The following is a 13,897-nucleotide window of genomic DNA, read 5'->3' on the forward strand; positions in this document are numbered from 1 at the left end:
TTTATTTATTTTATATTTCACCTTTATTCAACCTCTTACATCTAGACGTTCCGCTAGCGGAACACCTGCTCCAATATCCAATGATAGGCGTGGCGCGAATTACAAATTCCTCAAAAATCCCAAAACTTCCATTTTTCAAACATATGACTATTTTACACCATTTTAAAGACAAGACTCTCCTTTATCTAACCACACTGTTCGATTTCAAAAAGGTTTTACAGCGAAAGCAAAACATTAGATTATGTCAGCAGAGTACCCAGCCAGAAATAATCAGACACCCATTTTTCAAGCTAGCATATAATGTCACAAAAAACAAAACCACAGCTAAATGCAGCACTAACCTTTGATGATCTACATCAGATGACACTCCTAGTGTCACGTCCTGACCAGTAGAGGGGGTAGTTGGGTCAGGACGTGGCAGAAGGGAGTGTGTGTTTTTTATTGTTTCATTGATTTTGGCCGTGTGACTTCCAATCAGGCACAGCTGTAGAGGGTTGTGGTTGATTGGGAGTCACACATAAGTTGCCTACGTTTCCTTTGTGTTTCGTGGGTAATTGTGCTTGTCATTGTGGTTGCACCTGACAGGACTGTGTTGGCTGTCAATTTTGTTGTTTTTGTAAATTGCAGAGTGTTCGTGTAATTAAATATGACGAACCCTAACTCCGCCGCATTTTGGTCCACTTCTTCCTCAGACAGCCGTTACAGAATTACCCACCACCAAACCAGGACCAAGCGGCGGAAGAGGAAGGAGCAGCAGGACTACAGCGTGATGGACCAATGGACTTGGGAACAGATCCTGGACGGAGAGGGACCATGCACTCAGGCTGGGGATTATCGCCTCCCGCAGTGGGAGATTGAAGCGGCAAGAGCGGAGAGGCGCTATTACGAGGAGAGAGAGCGCAACGAGCGCGAGAGGCAGCCCCAAGATTTTTTTGGGGGGGAGCACACGGGACAGTCGGTGGAGCTGAGGTCGGAACCAGAGCCAGTCGGGATGACATTGGAGGTGAGCGAGGGATATGAGGCAGAGACTGTGACGGGGTTAATGGGGAAATTAGGAGAGAGAGAGAGGAGAGAGCTGCTAGTGTGGTGCATAAAGTACGGCATTCGCCCTAATGAGCGTGTCGTGGGAATGATGTCACCTGAGGCAGCTCTCCATACTCGTCCTGAGGTGCGTGCTGGTTGTCTGGTAAAGACTGTGCCTGCTTCCAGAAACAGGCCTCCTGCATGTCTTCCCAGCCCTGCACGTCCTGTGCCTACACCCAGAACCAAGCCTCCTGCATGTCTTCCTATCCTGGTCAAGCCCGTGCCTTCTCCATGGACCAGCACTCCAGTGGGTCTCCCCATCCTGGTCAAGCCCGTGCCTCCTCCACGGACCAGTACTCCAGTGGGTCTCCCCATCCTGGTCAAGCTTGTGCCTCCTCCACGGACCAGTACTCCAGTGGGTCTCCCTATCCTGGTCAAGCCCGTGCCTCCTCCACCGTCCAGTCCTCCAGTGGGTCTCTCCACCCTGGTCTCTCCTGTGCCACCTCCTCAAACCAGGCCTCCAGCGGGTCTTCCCAGACTGGTGAGTCCAGGGCCTGCGCCCAGAGCCAGGCCTCCGTTATGTCTCCCCAGCCTGGTGAATCCTGAGCCGGAGCTGCCAGACTGCCCGGTTCTGCCAGGGGTGGCCAGACTGCCCGGTTCTGCCAGAGTGGCCAGACTGCCCGGTTCTGCCAGAGTGGCCAGACTGCCCGGTTCTGCCAGAGTGGCCAGACTGCCCGGTTCTGCCAGAGTGGCCAGACTGCCCAGTTCTGCCAGAGGTGCCTGCCTGTCAGGATCTGCCAGGGTGCCCGGCCTGTCAGGATCTGCCAGAGTGGTCCTCCTGCCCTCCGGTCCAGCCCGAGTGGTCCTCCTGCCCTCCGGTCCAGCCCGAGTGGTCCTCCTGCCCTCCGGTCCAGCCCGAGTGGCCCTCCGGCCCTCCGGTCCAGCCCGAGTGGCCCTCCTGCCCTCCGGTCCAGCCCGAGTGGCCCGCATGCCTTCCGGCCCAGCCCGAGTGGCCCGCATGCCTTCCGGCCCAGCCCGAGTGGCCCGCATGCCTTCCGGCCCAGCCCGAGTGGCCCGCATGCCTTCCGGCCCAGCCCGAGTGGCCCGCATGCCTTCCGACCCAGCCAGAGTGGCCCGCATGCCTTCCGACCCAGCCAGAGTGGTCCGTCTGCCAGGGTCAGCCTGAGTGGCCCGTCTGCCCGGCGCAGCTATTGGCGCCAACAAAGTGGGCGACGCCGAAGGTGGAGCGAGGTCCACGTCCTGCACCTGAGCCACCTCCAGGATAGGTGGGTTGGGGAGGGAGGGTGTAGCACAGTGCCGTCGGTGATGGCAGCCACCCTCCCTTCCCTCCCTTATTGTTTAGGTGTTACATTTTGTTGGGGTATTGGGGATTTTCGTGTTTTCCTTTTTTAGGTGCATCCCGGCGTCTGCACCTTGAGGGGGGGGTACTGTCACGTCCTGACCAGTAGAGGGGGTAGTTGGGTCAGGACGTGGCAGAAGGGAGTGTGTTTTTTTTATTGTTTCATTGATTTTGGCCGTGTGACTTCCAATCAGGCACAGCTGTAGAGGGTTGTGGTTGATTGGGAGTCACACATAAGTTGCCTACGTTTCCTTTGTGTTTCGTGGGTAATTGTGCTTGTCATTGTGGTTGCACCTGACAGGACTGTGTTGGCTGTCAGTTTTGTTGTTTTTGTAAATTGCAGTGTTCGTGTAATTAAATATGACGAACCCTAACTCCGCCGCATTTTGGTCCACTTCTTCCTCAGACAGCCGTTACACCTAGGACATTATGTTATACAATACATGCATGTTTTGTTCAATCAAGTTCATATTTATATCAAAAACCAGCTTTTTACATTAGCATGTGACGTTCAGAACTAGCATTCCCACCGAACACTTCCGGTGAATTTATTAAATTACTCACGATAAACGTTCACGAAAAACATAACAATTATTTTAAGAATTATAGATATAGACCTCCTTTATGCAATCGCGGTGTCCAGTTTTAAAATAGCTTTTCGGTGAAAGCACATTTTGCAATATTCTGAGTAGATAGCCCGGCCATAATGGCTAGCTATTTTGACACCCACCAAGTTTGGTACTAACCAAACTCAGATTTACTATAAGAAAAATTGGATTACCTTTGCTGTTCTTCGTCAAAATGCACTCCCAGGACTTCTACTTCAATAACAAATGTTGGTTTGGTTCCAAATAATCCATAGTTATATCCAAATAGCGGCGTTTTGTTCGTGCGTTCAAGACACTATCCGAAGGGTAAAGGGTGACACGCCCGACGCGAAATATTCCATTACCGTATTTCGAAGCATGTCAACCGCTGTTTAAAATCAATTTTTATGCGATTTTTCTCGTAAAAAAGCGATAATATTCCGACCGGGAAACCCTGTTTTCGTTCAAAGATGAAAAAATAAAAACATGGTGTCGGCTCGTGCACGCGCCCCCAGTCTCATTGTTCTCAGATCGACCACTATCCAAATGCGCTTCGACCACTATCTAAATGCGAAATAGTCAGAGAGGGCGCTTCCTGTTTGGAATCTTCTCAGGTTTTGGCCTGCCAAATGAGTTCTGTTATACTCACAGACACCATTCAAACAGTTTTAGAAACTTTGGAGTGTTTTCTATCCAAGCTAATAATTATATGCATATTCTAGTTTCTGGGCAGGAGCAATAATCAGATTAAATCGGGTATGTTTTTTATCCGGCCGTGAAAATACTGCCCCCTATCCATAACAAGTTAACCAGGTAGGCTAGTTGAGAACAGGTTTTCATTTACAACTGCGACCTGGCCAAGATAAAGCAAAGCAGTTTGACACATACAACAACACAGAGTTACGCATGGAATAAACAAACATACAGAGGAAAAAGTCTATATACAGTGTGTGCAAATGACGTAAGATAAGGGAGGTAAGGCAATAAATAGGCCATGGTGGCAAAGTAATTACAATATACCAATTAAACACTGGAGTGATAGATGTGCAAACGATGAATGTGCATGTAGAGATGCTGGGGTGCAAAGGAGCAAGATAAATAAATAAATACAGTATGGGGATGAGGTAGTTGAATGGGTTATTTACAGATGGGCTATGTACAGGTGTAGTGATCTGTGAGCTGCTCTGACAGATGGTGCTTAAAGCTAGTAAGCGAGATATGAGTCTCCAACTTCAGTGATTTTTGCAGTTTGTTCCAGTCATTGGCAGCAGAGAACTGGAAGGAGAGGCGGCCAAAGGAGGAATTGGCTTTGGGGGTGACCAGTGAGATATACCTGCTGGAGCGCGTGCCATGGGTGGGTGCTGCTATGGTGACCAGTGAGCTGAGATAAGGCGGGGCTTTACCGAGCAGAGACTTGTAGATGACCTGGAGCCAGTGGGTTTGGCGACGAGTATGAAGCGAGGGCCAGCCAACGAGAGCGTACAGATCGCAGTGGTGGGTAGTATATGGGGCTTTGGTGACAAAATGGATGGCACTGTGATAGACTGCATCCAATTTGTTGAGTAGAGTGTTGGAGGCTATTTTGTAGATGACATCGCCGAAGTCGAGGATCGATAGGTTGATCAGTTTTATGAGGGTATGTTTGGCAGCATGAGTGAAGGATGCTTTGTTGCGAAATTGGAAGCTGGTTCTAGATTAATTTTGGATTGGAGATGCTTAATGTGAGTCTGGAAGGAGAGCTTACAGTCTAGCCAGACACCTAGGTATTTGTAGTTGTCCACATATTCTAAGTCAGAACCGTCCAGAGCAGTGATGCTAGACGGGCGGGCAGGTGCGGGCAGCGATCGGTTGAAGAGCATGCATTTAGTTTTACTTGCATTTAAGAGCCGTTGGAGGCCACGGAAGGAGTGTTGTATGGCATTGAAGCTCGTCTGGAGGTTTGTTAACTTCTTGGGGCTATGTGGGACGTTAGCGTGCCACCCGTGGCGCACCCTATCAACAGCAGGTGCATTTCAAGAGCGGCAAATTTGAAACCAAATAAATGTCAAAATTCACATTTCTCAAACATACAACTAACTTACAGCCTTTGAAAGATAAACATCTTCTTAATCTAACCACGTTGTCCGATTTCAAAAAGGTTTTACGGGGAAAGCATAAAGTTAGGTTATGTTAGGAGAGTACATTGATAATAGCTGTGTGTAATGCATTGTCGATTCAAAGACAGGCGTCACCAAAACCATAAAATCAGCTAAAATTATGCACTAACCTTTTACAATCTCCATCAGATGACACTCCTAGGACATTATGTTAGACAATGCATGCATTTTTAGTTCTATCAAGTTCATATTTATATCTAAAAACAGCGTTTTACTATGGCGTTGATGTTCAGGAAATCGTTTCCCTCCAATACCGGCAGTCAAGTCATGACAACAAAATAATTAATTAATATTAGAAAACATTGGTAAAATATTATATTGTCATTCAAAGAATTATAGATTTACATCTCTTGAACGCAATGGACTTGCCAGATTTAAAATTAACCTTACTGGGAAATCACACTTTGCAATAATCTGAGCACTGCGCCCAGCAAAATACGCATTGCGATACAGACTAACCGCCATGTTGGAGAGATCTAAAATCGAAAATACTATGTAAATAATCCATTACCTTTGATTATCTTCATCAGATGTCACTTCCAAAGAATCCCAGGTCCATAACGAATGTAGTTTTGTTCAAAAAAGCTCATCATTTATGTCCAAAAACCTCCGTGTTGTTAGCACATGATCTAAGCCAGCCGGACTTCACATCACGAACGGAAAAAATATATTTACGTTTGTTCAAACATGTCAAACGTTGTATCGCATAAATCATTAGGGCCTTTTTTAACCAGAACATGAATAAAATTCAAGGCGGACCATTGGGTTCTCTTTTAAAACGTTTCGGAATGAGAGTACCCACCATCAACTCGCGCGCAAGGTGTCTAATGGGCCATCACCGTTCCAAGGCTCTTCTTCAGTCAGATCTCACTGTAGAAGACTCAAAACACTTTGTAAAGGCTGGGGACATCTTGTGGAAGCAATAGGAAGTGCCAAAACATTCCTCACCCCCTTTGTTTTTCAATGGTATAGGCTTAAAGTCAATTCAACACATCAGGTATCCACTTCCTGTCAGAATCTGTCTCATGGTTTTGCCTGCCAAATGAGTTCAGTTATACTCACAGACATCATTCAAACAGTTTTTGAAACTTTAGGGTGTTTTCTATCCATATATAATAAGTATATGCATATTGTAGTTACTGGGTAGGATTAGTAACCAGATTAAATCGGGTACATTTTTTTATCCAGCCATGAAAATACTGCCCCCTATACCCTAACAGGTTTTAACACAGTGTCCAAAGAAGGGCCAGAGTTATACAGAATGGTGTCGTCTGCGTAGAGGTGGATCAGAGAATCACCAGCAGCAAGAGCGACATCATTGATGTATACAGAGAAGAGAGTCGGCCCGAGAATTGAACCCTGTGGCACCCCCATAGAAACTGCCAGAGGTCCGGACAACAGGCCCTTCGATTTGACACACTGAACTCTGTCAGAGAAGTAGTTGGTGAACCAGGAGAGGCAGTCATTTGAGAAACCAAGGCTGTTGAGTCTGCCGATAAGAATGTGGTGATTGACAGAGTCGAATGCCTTGGCCAGGTCAATGCATACGGCTGCACAGTAATGTCTTTTATCGATGACGGTTATGATATCGTTTAGGACCTTAAGCGTGGCTGAGATGCACCCATGACCAGCTCTGAGACCAGATTGCATAACGGAGAAGGTACGGTGGGATTCAAAATCGCCGGTAATCTGTTTGTTGACTTGGCTTTCGAAGACCTTAGAAAGGCAGGGTAGGATAGATATAGGTCTGTAGCAGTTTGGGTCTAGAGTGTCTCCCCCTTTGAAGAGAGGGATGATCGCGTCAGCTTTCCAATCTTTGGGAATCTCAGACGATACAAAAGAGAGGTTGAACAGGCTAGTAATAGGGGTTGCAATAATTTCGGAAGATAATTTTAGAAAGAGAGGGTCCAGATTGTCTAGCCCGGCTGATTTGTAGGGGTCCACATTTTGTAGCTCTTTCAGAACATCAGCTATCTGGATTTGTGTGAAGGAGAAATAGGGGAGGCTTGGGCGAGTAGCTGTGGGGGGGTGCAGGGCAGTTGACTGGGGTTGATAGGCAATAGTAATTTAGGCAGGTGTCACGTCCTGACCAGCAGAGGGAACAATTGTATTAGTTTTGGTCAGGACGTGGCAGAGATTTTTGTGTTACGTGTGAGTTGGTTGTTGGACTCCCAATTGAAGGCAGGTGTGTTGAGTTGCCTTTGATTGGGAGTCCTATATAGTAGTGTGTGTTTTTCCTTGTGGTTATGGGTAATTGTTTCTGTTCAGTGTGTTATGCGGTCAGTACTGTTTAGCTGTCTGTTGTTTATTGTTTATGTAAGTGTATAGTGTTCCGTTTGCATTAAAGATGACGAACACGAACTCTGCTGCATTTTGGTCCACTTCTCTCCATGACGACAGCCCTTACAGCAGGTTACCTTGGCGTTCTTGGGCATGGGGACTATGTTGGTTTGCTTTAACCAAGTTCGTTTGCTTTAACCAAGTTCGTATTACAGACCGGGTCAGGGATATGTTGAAAATGTGAGTGAAGAGATTTGCCAGCTGGTTAGCGCATGCTTTGAGTAAGCGCCTGGCCCAGCAGTCTTGTGAATTTTAACCTGTTTATAGGTTTACTCACATCGGCTACGGAGAGCAAGATTACACAGTCGTCTTGAACAGTTGGTGCTTTCATGCACAGTTCAGTGTTTCTTGCCTCGACATGAGCATAAAAGGCATTTAGCATCTCTGGTAGGCTTGTGTTGCATGTCAACTCAAAGGGTTTCCCTTTGTAATCTGTGATAGTTTGCAAGCCCTGCCACATCTGTCGAGTGTCGGCATAGTAGGATTTGATCTTAGTCCTGTATTGATGCTTTGCCTGTTTTGATGGCTCGTCAGAGCAGGATTTCTTATAAGAGTCCGGATTAGTGTCCCGCTCCTTGAAAGCAGCAACTCTAGCTTTTAGTTAAGTGCGAATGATGTCTAATCTATGGCTTCTGGTTGGAATATGTACTGTACGTACGGTCAATGTGGGGATGACGTAATCTTTGCATTTATTAATTAAGCAGATGACTGATGTGGTAAACTCCTCAATGTTATCGGATGAATTGAGGAACATATTCCAGTCTGTGCTAGTGAAACAGTCCTGTAGTTAGCATCCACTTCACGGGAACAATTCCGTATTGACGCATCACTTTACTTTCTATTTGAAGCAGGATGATAGAGTTATGGTATGATTTGTGAAAGGGGAGGGCCTTATATGCATTTTGTGTGTGGAGTAAAGGTTATCTAGAGTTTTGAGGCCATAGTTGCACAGGTGATATGCGAGTAAAAATGAGGTAAAACAGATTTCAGATTTGCTGCATAAAAATCGTCAGCCACAAGAAACGCTGCCTCTGAATGTGCATTTTCTTGTTTGCCTATGGCCCTATACAGCCTGTTGAGTGCAGTTTTAGTGCCAGCATCGGTGTGTGGTGGTAAATAGACAGCTATATAAAATATAGATGAAAGCTCTCTTGGTAAATAGAATAGTCTGCAGCTTATCATGAGGTATTCTAACACCGGCGAGCAAAAACTCTGGACTTTAACATTAGAGATTGCGCACCAGCTGTTGTTAACATAGAAACACACCCCTCCTCCTTTCCTCTTACCCAAGTCTGCCATCCGGTCTTGGCAATGATTAGAAAAACCAACGAGATGTACTCTGAGTGTACAAAACATTAGGAACACCTTCCTAATATTGAGTTGCAACCCATTTTCATCTCAGTACAGCTTCAATTCGTCAGGGCATGGACTCTACAAGGTGTCAAACGCGTTCCACAGGGACGCTGGCCAATGTTGTTGACTCCAATGCTTCTCACAGTTATGTCAAGTTGGCTGGATGTCCTTTGGGTGGTGGACCATTCTTGATACACACGGGAAACAGCTGTCGTGACGTTGTATTAGTTAATGTGACGACTGTTGCTCATCGAATGATTAACTGTTTATAATTGCGTGCTTAACCCTTTCATGCGTGAGTTCCAAATATCTCTAACGGTCGCCCCAGCGTGAGTTTTTTTATGCACGTGATGTTAGAATGTTCTCTCCATTCCAGAATGTGATTGATACGTAACAGTGCATTTAATCTGCGCTGTCCTCAAACCAAAGCACGCAGACTGTTTTTATTTATAGGCTGTTTCAACTTCAATTTCAAATGATTTTCTAACAAGTTTTTATTTTCTAAGAACAGTTTGAATTTAGGTGTGTTCCGCCTCCTCATTCATTCACATAAAAATAGTCATTTTTTCTTTTGCGGACAATTTAATATTTGGGACATTTCTGACCCGGACAAAATTCCCCAAGCACTTTCCAATTGTTTGTGCAGTTCAAGTCTGCAGACATATTTGCTAATCTCCCGTCAGAACAGGATCTGCACACGTGTTCACATTTTCCATCTGTTGCCCTCATTGTTTTCGTTACTAGTAATAACTTTGGAAATGTGTGTGTTTCTATCAAAGTAAGTGCATTATTACGTTGTAATTGTAGCGTACTGTATGTATGGAGCATAATAGATTTGTGTATATTCTTTATAACCGCGGACACGTGAGGTATCGTTACTCATTTTATAACCTTTATGTTATATTCAATCGTGCTTAGGTAGCTAGCTACATTCTTCTATTAGCTCTGTAAAACAATGCTAGTTGCGTCGGAGAAGTATTAGCTTGTGTTGTATTTTGAAGCTACCCTGGCCTTATGACTCCCTAGTGGCGCAGCGGTCAATGGCACTGCATCTCAGTGCTACATCTCATCACTACAGACACCGTGGTTCAAATCCAGGCTGTATCACAACTGGCTGTGATTGGGAGTCCCATAGGGCAGTGCACAATTGGCCCAGCGTTGTCCGAGTTTGGCCGGTGTAGGCCATCATAGGTAAATAATAATTTGTTGTTAAATGACTTGCCTAGTTAAATAAAATAAAACATATGACCATGGTTTGTTTATTTGGTCTATTCAGCATAGCTCTGTTCTGCCCTGCCTTGCCCCCTTGTGGAGCTCAAAAGTTAGTTTCTTACTGTTATAACTCAAATCTGTGATTTTGTCAATGCAATAAACTATTTTTATAGCAGTGTTTATTATGTTATTTGTAATATTGTTTTATTGCTATATCCTTATATTGTATTCTAATTAATAATTCCTCTTTATTCTGTACTTTCAGAAACCACAAACAGTATTTGCCAATATCATAACTGGAACTGGACATCTTTCCAGCTGAAAGGACAGCTTTTGTATGCTAACGTACACTCCTTAACAGTTTTACTGGATGAAAACACAGCAAGAAAACACATAGGCCAATATGTAATAGTCATCTATTTTATTGAAGTATTGGTAGTTGGTTCAACAACAATTTGTTTTACTAGAGGACAAAAAAATTGAATATGCATAACCCATATTTAATATTCATGCAGTGACTGAATAACAACTGCATTTCCACCCCCACCTCTAAAGGCATAGTATCATGGCAGGTCACCTGTCAGGTCAGTCAGTCACTTATTGCTGCAGATGTGCTCAATAATGCTTGAGCATGTGATACTCCTCAAAGCATGGTGAAATACATAGAGGTGTATCACAAGCTAAACACATGTATTTTGTCATCTTCCTCTGCTTACTTCTCCTGGCGCCAGACAGGCAGACTTTGCAGTGCCTCCGTGTGCGACTACCTTGAGCAGCAGTTTGAGGGACTTTGCAGGGAAAATGCCGTGCAGTGAGGCGTAGGGGATTGTCTACAGCAGGGCGACCCCCAGTGGAGGGGCGCCGAGGGGTGTGGTGCTCCTCCAACAGCTCTCTCATGAGGTTCTCTCTGTATTTTTGGTAGGTAATTACTTTACCTATGAGGGAGTGGGGTGGATGAGGAAAGTTAGAGGATGATGAGGCAGTGGGTAGGTTGGTGAGATATTGTCACTGTAATTGCATAATGGATTTGTATGTGAACTGTACATCCAATTACAAAAATACCTTGTTCAGTAATCATCTCACCTGTTAGTTGGCGGTGAACTATGCTGCCGTTGAGGACAGCAGTGTCGATCAGCTGGAAAAATGTCTTCTTATACCACTTGGTCGTTTTCCGAGTGCATTCCACAAAGCTGTTTATCATGTCCGCCTTATCCACGGCCCCCATTTTGAGGTTATAGTCTAGCACACAATCTGGTTTGATCTTTCTCTCTCCCATCAGGTGGTCCACCTTCCCTGTGGCCGACATTGTTGCTGCATGGACAGTGGAGAGGACATGGACGTCTCGTTTGTCATGCCACTTTACTGCCAGCTGTTGACCGTTCTCCTGGAACTCCACCTCCCCTCTCTGCATCTTCCTGCATCCGAATGCCGGCATCCCCTTCCTGTTCCACCTGACTGTGCCACAGGCCCCTGTGCTGTTGGAGAGCAGATGCTGGAAGAGTGTGGGACTGCTGTACCAATTGTCCACGTACAAAGTGTGTCCCTTGCCGAGATGAGGAGCCAGCATGGTCATCACCACGGACCCGGACACCCCAAGCCCCTCATAATGTTTGATGTCAGTGGTGGACCCTGTGTAAACTATAATATCCTGGACAAATCCTGTCTTCACGTCGCACATGACAAAGAACTTGACCCCAAACCTGTGCCTTTTGGAGGGAATATATTGACGGAACGCCAGCCTACCTTTCCATAACATCAGGGACTCATCAATGCATAGGTCCTTGTATGGCACAAAGACCCGACCAAATGCTGATGTCAGGCTGATAAGAACAATTCTTATTTTGTATAACGGGTCACTTAGGATGGCAGTAGCATTGTTGACGAAATGCAGGCATCGCAGCAGAATTAGGAAGCGGTCTTGGGAAAAGAGGGTGGCAAAGAAGGGAGTTGCAAACATAGGATCTGTGCTCCAGTAGTCTCTTAGGGAGTTCTTCTTTACTATCCCCATGAGGAGGACTGTCACCAGGAAGGTATACATTTCACTAATTGTGGTTGTCACCCATTTAGCGAGTTTCCCCCTCACTCCTGGCTCTCTCTTCTCCTGTAGCTCCAAGGCATAGCGATTGGTCTCCTGTACTATGTTTCCCACGAGCTCCTCTGTCAGAAACAACTTGAAGCACTCTGCCTCAGTTGGAAATGGCAAGGGGCGTTGCACTCCAGACTGGGACTCGTCAAAGCAAACAGCAGGGCCAGGAGGGGTGAAATGACTGGCGGCCTTCCAGCTACCACAGAACTCTTGTACTTCATCCACTGTCGGTCTGCCTCCATCACCACCAGCATCTTCAAAGGGACCTGGTACTTCGTCAGTGGACAAGGGAACCTCAGATTCAGGGTTCTCAATGGCTACAAGGTTGGGGGGCAGCTCCTCACTGTCACTGTCAGAATCTGATTCCTGACTTTCATACTCAGACTCATTGTCAGAATTTTAAAAAAATTCCAGAATTTCCACATTTGTGAGTTGTCTCCTTTTGAAAGACATTGCTAATGCTACAGCTTAGCTCACTAGCTACATACATAAACAACAACACTGAATGGCTCAGAGTGAGAGGGTACGTGATTGACTGCCGGCATGCGTCACTTGTATCAATAAATCACCATCAGAAAATGTTTTGTGTGGTAATTATTTGTGTATTTACTGTTTTATTCAAATGTTTTCAATTCTAGGTGACAAATCATGCATTCCGATTCTTGCATAGATTGTAATGGGCACATATTATGTGTGTAAAATACTTATTTGAAGGTTATACTGATTATGATGAGCTAAGCTAATTCCAGCTATGTGTATGGAGCCATGTTTGTTGACATACAATGCATTCTGGGTTTCACGTAATCGTCTGACCAAAGATGTTATTACAAAATGAGGTGAGTAAGAGTTCACTCATTTTTTGAGGACTTCTGGAAATGAATGGTGGGATGTGAACGACGGTAGACACACCCCTTCAACGTGCATACTATAAACAGACCGAACTCATCTTGTCTGTTATTATCTTCGGTTTCTGCGAGGAAAAAAATGCATGGCTGCGCGCTGAAACTAATCGTCGGATTACTTTCGATTTCTAGAAAGTGTTTTACTCAATTATTTTGATCAACGGTGAGCAAACCCGTGATGTGATTAATTGTACATAGTAATTGCTATTAGCTAATTCATAGTGTAGTTTATGTCAGCCGAGAGTTAGAAAATATGACCGCTTGTGTTGCGTCAATCTTTCCTCAGCGCTAGGACAAATGTAGCCTACATTTTTCCGGTTAGGATGATTGTGTTATGCTATAGATACTTCTGTGAATATCTGAACATTGCATCCAAAAATAAACTGCTCACATTCTGGACATAACTTTGTAAGGACTGTGTTTGTGTAAATAGTTTCAGAAAAAAGTGTGGCCAGCTGTGCGCTGAAACTAATCGTCGGATTACTTTCAATTTCTAGAAAGTGTTTTACTCAATTATTTTGATCAACGGAGAGCTCACCCGTGATGTGATTACTTGTACATAGTAATTGCTATTAGCTAATTCATGGTATAGTTTACGTAAGGACTGTTTGTGTAAATAGTTTCTGAAAAAAGTGTGGCCAGCTCAAATGTTGATTGTTGCGTCATTCGAAACTAGCCGTTCTAAATGAGCGTTCTAAATTAGTGTTCTAATCACACGAGGTGTGATCGTACGCTTCAGGGACCACTGTAGAACGATCATACCCCGTGTGATGGTACGTGTGAAAGGGTTAAATGAATTAAGCAATGAATCAAGCAATTATTAACTCATTAACCTGGGGCACCATGGGAAAATTAGTTTTATTGAGTTTCTATTTCCC

At 45.0% G+C, this 13,897-nt stretch overlaps 1 long non-coding RNA gene across 1 annotated transcript; it reads right to left on the bottom strand.

The window, feature by feature from the left end:
- Positions 1-10,439: 10,439 nt before the first annotated feature.
- Positions 10,440-11,168, bottom strand: LOC115203781 (uncharacterized). The gene is made up of 2 exons (XR_003880251.1): positions 11,115-11,168; positions 10,440-10,966 (listed from the first exon to the last, which is right to left on the bottom strand). It is a non-coding gene; the product is annotated as an uncharacterized LOC115203781 (long non-coding RNA).
- Between the last annotated feature and the right edge of the window lie 2,729 nt (positions 11,169-13,897).

The sequence above is a fragment of the Salmo trutta genome, chromosome 12 (genome assembly GCF_901001165.1).
Source record: "Salmo trutta chromosome 12, fSalTru1.1, whole genome shotgun sequence".
NCBI lineage: Eukaryota > Metazoa > Chordata > Actinopteri > Salmoniformes > Salmonidae > Salmo > Salmo trutta.